At 46.5% G+C, this 10,351-nt stretch overlaps 1 protein-coding gene across 2 annotated transcripts in view; it reads right to left on the minus strand.

Annotated features, from left to right (window-relative positions):
* Positions 1–6,965, minus strand: part of Slc37a3 (solute carrier family 37 member 3) — a 56,081-nt gene extending 49,116 nt beyond the window's left edge. Inside the window, exon 1 of one of the 2 annotated variants that reach the window (XM_042677152.1) lies at positions 6,878–6,965. The gene's annotated coding sequence lies outside the window, so the exon portion shown is untranslated. Of the gene's footprint in view, positions 1–6,873 lie in introns of both variants that reach the window. The other variant, XM_042677151.1, reaches the window with a different exon arrangement.
* Positions 6,966–10,351: the final 3,386 nt, after the last annotated feature.

Genomic DNA, 10,351 nt, shown 5'->3' on the forward strand with positions numbered 1-10,351 from the left:
AATGCTTTATAGAATCTAGGCATAAAAATGGATAGTTTGTCCAGATCTTTGGGCCTTAGCTGAAGACATGTCCCATAAAAATCACAATTAAATAAGTTTGTTACCCCAAAAAATTGGGGGGAGGTGAGGTGTCATGGGGCTTGAACTCTGGGCCTGAGCACTGTCCCTCAGTTCTTCAGTTCAAGGCAAGTACTCTACCACTTGAGCTACAGAGACATTTCCGGTTTTCTAGTGGTTAATTGGAGATCAGAGTCTCATGGAGTTTGCTGCCCAGGCTGGCTTTGAACCAAGATTCTCATATCTCAGCCTCTTGAGTAGCTAGGATTACAGACATGAGCCACCAGTGCCCACCTATTACAAATTTACAATTAAGTTTGTTTCATCAAAGTAATTAAAATGTGAATTATATCACACACACGATTCTTCTCTGCAAACATTTAAGATTTATTCAACCATTTTCAAAATACAGTACTGGGTAAGGGGAGGCCTATTTGTTTACAGCAATGGGGACTGAACCCAGAGGACTGAACCCAGAGTCTTTAGTCTTTCTCCCACTCAGTAGTGTGTGTGTGTGTGTGTGTGTGTGTGTGTGTGTGTGTGTGTGTGTCCCACTCAGTAGTGTGTGTGTGTGTGTGTGTGTGTGTGTGTGTGTGTGTGTGTACGTGAGTGCCTGTCCTGGGGCTTAAACTCAGGGCAATGTCCCTGAGCTGTTTTGCTCAAGGAAAGTGCTCTACCACTTGAACCACAGCGCCACTTCTGGCTTTTTTGATAGTTAATTGGAGGTAAGAGTTTCATGAGCTTTCCTGCCCAGGCTGGCTTCCAACTATGATTCTCATTCTCAGCCTCTTAGGTATCTAGGGTTAAAGAAGTGAACCAGTGGCGCCTCCCCCTACCCCCCTTTTTAGGACATGGTTTTTGTTGTTTTTGCTGGGTTTTTGGGAGGAGGGGGAGGAGTCAGTCATGGGGCTTGAACTCTGGGCCCGGGCCCTGTCTTGAGCTCTTCAGCACAAGGCAAGCACTCTGCTACTTGAGCCACAGTGCCACTTTCAGTTTTCTGGTGCTTAACTGGAGATAAGAGTCTCATAAACTTTCCTGCCTGGGCTGGCTTTAAACCACAATCCTCAGATCTCAGCCTCCTGAGTAGCTAGGATTACAGGCATGAGCCACCTGCATCCAGCTTGGGACAGGTTTTCAAAACTCAAACTCACCATCCAGCCTCCTGAGTAGGTGGAATGCAGGCATGCACCACTACTCCTGGCTCAATGCACTGATCCCAAGTAGAGTCTCTTGAATGAATTACTTCTATCTAAATGAAATGAAATTTTGTATCCTGTGACCAGTATTCTCTCAGCCCTCCAATTACCTTATTATTTTATGTGTGTGTGCCAGTACTGGGGCTTGAATTCATTTTCCCACCATCTATGCCACATGCCTTTGACTTCTTTTTTTTTTTTTTTTTTTCCAGTACTGGAGCTTGAACTCAGGACCTGGGCGCTGTCCCTGAGCTTCTTTTGCTCAAGGCTAGCACTCTACCAGGAAGCCACATCCTCAGCCCCTTCGTTTCTTTCTTTACCTACTCAGAGAGTGTAAGATCTCTAGGGCAGCTCCTCCTCCTCCCAAAGCAGAACTGCTGGCTTCTGCCCAATGAAAATCACACCATCTCCAGATTTAAACCCACAAACCTCAAAAGACATGCAACACTGCACAGCACGCCTGCTGCACGTCCCCATCCGTTCTGCTTCCTTAGGCTGAGAGACATTCATGCGTTTCCTCTCAGCTCCCAACACCTTTCCCTCTGCAGCCCCCTCTACCTACACCGCACCTCTGCCTCCTGACCACCGCTGGCTACCTGCTACTAACTTCCTGTCCGCTACTCCCAGGTTTATGGCTAACTCAGGCTCTCCCGGGATCCAACTCCCCCACCTTTCCCAGCCCCACACTTGGCAGCCAGGGGCTTCTGAATCCTCCACCAGGCCACATTTCACTCTTTGTCCACCTGCCTCATCTTGCTGTCAAGCACCTTCACCCTCCCAACACTGCAAAGAAAAAGCTTTTCTCCCAGTAATTTCTTTTCTTTTTTTTTTTTTTTTTGGTTGGTCATGGGGCTTGAACTCTGGGCCTGGGCGCTGTCCCTGAGCTCCTTCAGCTCAAGGCGAGTGCTCTACCACTTTGAGCCACCGTGCCACTTCCAGTTTTCTAGTGGTTTACTGGAGATAAGAGTCTCACGGACTTTCCTGCCCGGGCTGGCTTTGAACCATGATCCTCAGATCTCAGACTCCTGAGTAGCTAGGATTACAGGCATGAGCCACCAGCACTGGGCTCTTTACTATGGTTCTTTGATTTTTTGGGGGGGGTCCGGTCGTGGGGCTTGAACTCTGGGCCTGGACGCTGTCCCTCAGCTCTTCAGCTCAAGGCTAGCACTCTACCACTTGAGCCACAGCACCACTTCCGGCTTTTTTCTTTTTGCTTATGTGGTGCTAAGGAATCGAACCCAGGGCCTCAGGCATGCAAGGCAAGCGCTCTACCACTGAGCCACCTTCCCAGCCCTAATATGGTTCTTTACTATGGTTTGCTCCTCCCTTATCTTGGCCAATCACTCAAAACCTTCTACCGTGAATGGCCTGCCCTGACTACCCTATCAAAATTAGTCTCCCTTAGCACAGTGTGGTAGGACACACCTTTCGTCCCAGCCTAGGGAAGTGAGAAGATCTCTTGAATACAGAAGTTCAAGTACAGCCAAGTCACTATGGTGAGACTCCATCTCAAAAATAAAGTAAAATGAATGGGTAAACAAATGCAGTGGTACTCATTAGACACTATGTGGAGAAATGCACTATTGTTGAACTATGAACTTGTGGGAAGGGATGGGAGAGAAAAATGTGCTCATTACCTGACTTATGTAACTATAACCCCTCTGTACATCACCTTTATAGTAACAATTTTTAAAAATAGTTTTATAGGCTGGGAATGTGGCTTGCTTGTAGAGTGCTTGCTTAGCATGCATGAAGCCCTGGGTTCCATTCCTCAATATCACACAAAAGTGGTATGTGGCTCAAAAGGTAGAGTGCTAGCCTTGAGCAAAAAAAAAAACACTCAAGGATAGTGCCCAGGCCTGAGTTCAAGCTCCAGGACTGGCAAAAGAAAAGTTTGGGGGCTGGGAAGTTGGCTCAGGGTTAGAGTGCTTGCCTCACATGCATGAGGCCCTAGGTTCGATTCCTGAGCACCACATAAGCAGAAAAAAGGCAGAAGTGGCACTGTGGATCAAGTGGTAGGGCGATCGCCTTGAGCTGAAGAGCTGAGGGACAGCACCCAGGCCCAGAGTTCAGGCCCCATGGCCAACCAAAAAAAAAAATTTTTTTTTATACATACACACACATATATAAAGTAAAATGGGGCTGGAAACATGGTTCAAGTGGTACAGCACTTGCCTGGCAAGTTCAATACTCTGAGTTCAAAGCTCAATACCACCAAAAATATGTGTTTCCTTGTTTCTGTTCCCTACCTCCACACCTCTCTTTCTCTTGCTGTTTCTACAAACGTCATAAAAACAGTGGCTTTCTCTGTCTAAGTCCATAGGTCTATCCTGAGGACTTCAGAGAAACTCAGAACAACCAATAAAGATTTTGAGAATAAATGATTTCACTGACCAGTGGCTCAACACTGAAAGAAGACAAAGTTCCAGGCACCTGCACTAGATATTTTACATGCATTGTAATATTCAATTCTCCATGTGTTTTCTGAGTGAGAAACATATGGTAGATAGTACAGATGTCCCTTGCCATATCACAGTTCACTTTCAGCTTCATTGTATCGCAGATTTTTTTTAAAAAGTAAATACTGATCCCTTACCTATTGCAGGAGTTACATTCCAGAGATCTCACAATAGGTGAAAATCCACCAAGTAGCAACAAGTGAACCTTGTAGCAAGGGCCAACTATCTAATACAGCTACTTGGCAGACGTGCAACTATCATGGGGGTCTCTGGAACATAACTCCTCTGATAAGTGAGGGATCACTGTAAAGCCTTTTGAGGGCTATGGGTGTGGCTTAAACAGCAGAGTGCTCCCAAAGAGTCTGAGGCCCTGAGTTAAAAAACTCTAGTACCACCTGAAGAAAAAAAAAACATTTTAAGTAGAATCTCTTGAGAGAGGGATATGCATTCAAACCCAGATCTGACTCTAGATTCTAATGTTATATTGTGGTAAGTAGAAAAGCAAAGACAGACAATAACCCAGACTGAGTAAAACACAGTAATTAGAGTGATCACACATTAAACTCCCAAGTATACATCCAGGATGGGAAAAAGCATACTTATTATCACAGTGGCTCCCTGCTCAAATGAGAAGGGCCATGGACAGGCAATTTCTTTGCTCCCCAGTACTCAGTTTTTACATTTGCCAAGCAAAAAGATTATGTGAACTCAGCCAGGCATGGTGGCTCACACCTGCAATGCCAACTCTCAGTAGGCAGATTTGGGATCAGTGTTTGAAACCAGCACAGACATAAAGTTATCAAGAGCAACTATGATAACATCCCAGCTACCGAAGGCCCAGCAGAATTGTGGTCCAAGTTCAACTCCAGGGAAAAAAGATCAAATAAGCTGGTGGCTAACACAATTCTAGCTACTAAGGAAGGTGAGATCTGAGTACTGAAGCCAGCCGTGGCAGGAAAGTCTATAAGACTCTTATCTCCATTAACCAGCAAATACACAGAAGTGGAGCAGTGGCTCAAGTGGTAGAGAGCCAGCTTGAGCAACAAAGCTCAGGGTCAGTGCCCAGGCTCTGAGTTCAAGCTCCAGGACCAGCACGTGTGCACGCACACAAGCACAGGCACACACCCACACAGGCACACACACATACACACACACACAAATAATGCAAAAATGTCTTGGGGTGTGGTTCAAGTGGTAGAGTGCCTGCTTCGCAAGTATCAGACCTCGAGTTAAAACCTCAGTATTGCCAAATATATAACTTTGTACTCAAAGAAAGTTGAGTTCATCACTTTAATAGTACTGTGAATATTGCAATTAGTATCTCATCACTCAATACTGAGTATCCATTATAGCCCACATTGCCTAATTTGAAGCCATTTAACTAAACCACACAAATCCTTTCTATTCAAAATTCAAATCTTGCCAGCAATGTGGTACACACCTGTAATCCCAGAACTTAGGAAGGTGAGGCAGGAAAATTCCAAGCACAAGGCCAACCTGCACTAGCTAACAAGACCCTGTTTCAAAATAAATAAAACTTTCTTGAGATTTTTTTCTCAAATTATCTCTTTATAACAGATATTAAGTACCTGGTTATCCATAAACTATTGCATCTTATTTCAGGGTTCCAAAAACCACATTATTTCTATTTTTCTAGTTCTGTGTATATTCCAAACACAACTAGTTTTCAGGATAAAAATCTTTGGGGCTAGGGGCTGAGAAGGTGGCTCAGCGATAGAGCGCTTGCCTTGCATGCATGAGGCCCTGGGTTCCATTCCTCAGCACCACATAAGCAAAAAAGAAAAAAGCCGGAAGTGGTGCTGTGGCTCAAGTGGTAGAGCACTAGCCTTGAGCTGAAGAGCTGAAGAGCTGAGGGACAGCGTCCAGTCCCAGAGTTCAGGCCCCACAACCAGACCCAAAAAAAAAAAAAATCTTTGGGGCTGGGAGTGCAGCTCATGGAGAGAATGCTGGATGTCCTAAGTTCACTCCCCAGTAAGGGAAGGGGGAGATAAAAATCTCTTCTTTGGGCTGGGAAGGTGGCTTGGTGGTAGAGTGCTTACCTTGCATGCAAGAGGTCCTGGGTTTGATTCCTCAGCACCACATACGCAGAAAAAGCCAGAGGTTACGCTGTGGTTCAAGTGGTAAAGAGCTTGCCTTGAGCTGAAGATCTAAAGATCTGAGGAACAGTGCCTAGGCCCAGAGTTCAGGCCTATGACCCACCACACACACACACTTTCTTTTCCCGACTAAGCACTTTTAATAAGTTATGGTCTTTAGTGACATCATATTATCACTGATGAACAGGGATCAGTCAGAACTTTAAACAATGAACAACAAGAAATGCTTGCTCCTGACAGCTGGGACCAACCACACACTGAATTGACCTTACTTTTTACAAAAAGAACAGTTACAAGACCAGAGTGTAGTGGCCCATGCCTGTAGTCCTGGCACTCAGCATGATCTGCTGGCCAGCTTGGGCTACAGCAAAACCCTGTCCCCCAAAAATAAAAAAAAATAATAATAATAATAAAAAGGTGTGATTTGGCTCAGCCCAGTAACTATTCTTGCCATAAGCATTATGACCACAAGATAAGCAAACGTCAGAGCAGCAGCGGTCACCTTCCCATTATCCCAAGTCGAAATCGGGAATAGACAGAACGCACACGCAGCACACAAACACAATGGGGGAATGAGACCACAAGTAACTGGAGCAAATCCCTGGATGGAGATCACTCTAGAAAAGCAATCCAGCTTGGGCGCTCCGAGCCTTCCCCTCCTCTGACCTCGGGGCATCCTTTGCAAAGAGAGCCACACCCCACCTGCGAAGGCCACGTTCCCGAGCCCACACCGGCCGCTCAGAGTCCAACCCCCCCCCCCCCACGCCCCACCAGAGGGCGGGTCGGCCTGGGCACAAAAGCCCTCGCAGCTGCGCGCGCCGGACCCCGGCCGCCGGCGCCCGCCGCGCCCCCCCCCCCCCGCGCCCGCCGCGCCCTCCGGGCCCCGCGGCACAGCGCCCGGCCCGAGGAGCCCCGACCGGGTGGGAGTCGGGGATGGGGGCGACCACACCCACCAGCGCCCGCGCGCACTGCCCTCGGGATCCCCGGGCAGCCCCTCCGCTCCCACACCCACTGGGGCTCGGACACCCTCGCGCCCGGACTCACGCACGCGACGACACCCGCAGGAGGCTGGCACACCCGGCCGCCGCTCGCTGTCTGCTACCCTCGCGCCGCCCCCGGCGCCACCTCACTCTCCGCGCAGCGGCCAGGGCTTCCGGATGGTCACGTGGGCTCTCGTGCGCGCGTGGCATGCTGGGAGTTGTAGTCCGTCTCTGCGACTTCACCTGTGGGCTAAGGAGGTCCCCCCGCCCTGGTCACCCCGTGATCGCCGCTGCTCCGGAAGACTGATGGATTGATCATTATTTTTTCAAAAAGGCATTTTTCTGTTCTTTGTTTTTATTTTAAAAATTAACCGTATTTTTGGCTGAGTATGTCACGGACCTAAGCTTTAAAAGGGTTGTGCTTAATTAAATGCAGTTGCCACTATAGATAAGGGCCATTAGTCTGTCAGTATCATTCTAAGGTCTGCACCCCCATAAATTAATGAGTGATAACAAGTTGGCAGCCTCTGGCAAGAATTGGAGGACCTCCAGGAAATGGCGACGTGGTTTTCTCTGTTGCCATTGTTGTTGATGGTAGTGGTGGCGCTGTTTGTTTTTGATTGGGGTTTGTTTGTTTTTTCTTTTGGGGCTCAAAGGAGGAATACAGAAAGAGAGCCGGGCGCCAGTGGCTCACGCCTGTAATCCTAGCTACTCAGGAGGCTGAGATCTGAGGATCGCGGTTCAAAGCCAGCCCAGGTAGGAAAGTCCGTGAAACTCTTATCTCCAATAAAGCACCAGAAAACGCACCTAGCTCAAGTGGTAGATCGCTCGCCTTGAGCTGAAATGCTGAAAGACAGCACTCAGGCCCAGAGTTCAAGCCCCACGACCAACAAAAAAAAAAAAAAGAAAGAGAAAGAGGAAGAGTGAACAAATGCAATCATGCTATTTCGTATACACTATGTGGAAAATGACCTATGTAACTTGTGGGCATGGATAGGAGGGGAAAACTGGGGGAAGTGAAGGAAAGGGTGACATTGTCCAAAAAAGGAATGTACTCATTACCTGACGTGAAATAGTAACCCCTCTGTACAGCACCTTAATAATAACAATAAAATTATATTATAAAAAGAATTAGAAGACTTTACAAAATTCTTCTCTAAGCAGAGTGAGCTGCCCTCCTGAGCTCTCTTAACTATAATATTTAAAGATATAGACAATATCCCAAGGGTGTAATACAGTAGTAGAATGAGCTATTACAGTATCATGCAAGGTCCTAGGTTTCCTCTCCAGCACTGCAAAAAAGAGAGTGAAAAGCAGGGGGACACTATACGTGTGTGGATTACATATATATGTATATTATACATATATATATGCCTCTTCATATAGTGTTTTTACATATGTATGTGCTCACACACATTTTTTTTCTTTTCTTTTCTTTTTTTCTGTTTTTTCTTTTGTCAGCCATGGGGCTGGAACTCTCGGCCTGGGCACTGTCCTGAACCTCTTGACCCACAGCGCCACTTCCTGTTTTCTAGTGATTCATTGGAGATAAGAGTCTCACAGACTTTCCTACCCAGGCTGGCCTGGCTTTGAACCATAATCCTCGGATCTCAACCTCCTGAGGCTTAAGGCGTGAGCCACCAGTGCCAGTAACACACATATATTTCTGAGCCAAGGAAAACATGTCTACAAAGACAGAAGAGAAAGAAACAGTTTTAAGCATTAGACATAGGCAGTGGCTCATGCCTGTAATCCAAACTACTCAGGAGGCTGAGACTTGATATTATGCTTTGAAACCAGCGTAGGCAGGAAACTCCCTAAGACTCTTCAACTAACCAGAAAAGAAACAAACAAACAAAAAAGCCTGAGTGGAACTATGTCTCAAGTGATAGAGAACAGCCATGAGGGAAAAAGCTAAGAAACATGGCCTAGCCCCTGAATTCCAGCCCCAGTACCAGCAATAAATAAACAAATGTGAAATACACCTGTGCATATATGTGTGTATGTGTATACATATGTATGTACATCCACTAATATGCCAGTGGATACATGGGTGTATTCACCCTCCACGACAATCATGTCCTCCACAGTTGGTGCCTGGAGTCACTTGGTTGAGTTGCTTGGGCAGGGAGAAACATCATCTCTGGGCTGGATTTCCATAACCAGCTGGACATTCTTTTTTTTTTTTTTGCAAGTCCTGGGGTTTGAATTCAGGGCCTGGGCACTGTCTCTGAGCTTCTTTTGCTCAAGGTTAGCACTCTATCACTTGAGCCACCGTGTCACTTCTGGCTCTTCTGTTTATGTAGTACTGAGGAATCGAACCCAGGGCTTCATGCATGCTAGGCAAGCACCCTACCGCTAAGCCACATTCCCAGCCTCCCAGAAGGACATTCTAACCGCTGATTTGTACCTCTGGATGCTCTCTGTGCTCTCCCAGTGCTAGTTTCTGACTCAGCTGCCTTTTTCTAAGAGTAATGTCTGGAGCAGAAGAGAGAAAACATTTCGCATCTAACCTCACTGACACCAGCACTGAAAAGGCTTATTTCCTGCGCGCCAGCCCAGGAGCTTATGATGGATCTTGACCTATGTTCTACTCCAAATTGCAGGCTTGTAATGGTGATTCTTAAAACTATGGCTTGCAGCAACAGGTGCTAGAGATAAGAGTTTCTTAGTTGGGCTGGGAAGGTGGCTCAGTGGTAGAGCGCTTGCCTTGCATGCATGAGGCCCTGGGTTCAGTTCCTCAGCACCACATAAACAAAAAGAAAAAAGCCGGAAGTGGCACTGTGACTCAAGTGGTAGAGCGCTAGCCTTGAGCTGAAGAGCTGAGGGACAGCGCCCAGGCCCAGAGTTCAGGCCCCAAGACCGGACCCAAAAAAAAAAAAAGAGTTTCTTAGTTTGTCTGGCAGGGCTAGCTTGAATCTCTATCTTTATATCTAAGCCTCCTGAGTAACTAAGATGATAGGTGTGAGCTATCAGTGCCCAGCAAAGTGGAATCTTATGTAAGACAAATCATATTTTGTATGTAGCCCTGGGTGGGAAGTGCGGATCAAGCAGTAGAGTACTTGCTAAGCATATTCAGTCCCAAGTCCTAGGTCCTAGATTGCAATAGCAATCCATTTACCAAACAATGGGTAAAAATGTTTGGGGAAGAATAAATTGTCTTCTATCTCAGGACTTCTCAAGTGTTTTGAACTTACAACATACAGGAACAAATACTGCATTACTCCCAGTACAATTTGCACATGTACAACTCACCTAAACATTCCACAAAACAGTACCTTTTTAAAAAAATTATTTGTGGAGCATGAACTCAAAGTCTGGGCTCTATCTCTGAGCTTTTCGTGTTCAAGGCTAGCACTCTACCACTTGAAGCCACAGCTGTACTTCTCATTTTCTGGTGGTTAATTGGAGAAAAGAGTCTCATGGACTTTCCTAGTGGGGCTGGCTTTGAACTGTGATCCTCAGATCTCAGCCTTCTGAGTAGCTAGGATTAACAGATGTGAGTCAACAGCACCTGGCAACAATTCCTTTTTTTTTTTTTT

The sequence above is a fragment of the Dipodomys spectabilis genome, unplaced genomic scaffold (genome assembly GCF_019054845.1).
Source record: "Dipodomys spectabilis isolate Male_0828 unplaced genomic scaffold, ASM1905484v1 ptg000034l, whole genome shotgun sequence".
In the NCBI taxonomy this organism is placed as follows: Eukaryota; Metazoa; Chordata; class Mammalia; order Rodentia; family Heteromyidae; genus Dipodomys; species Dipodomys spectabilis.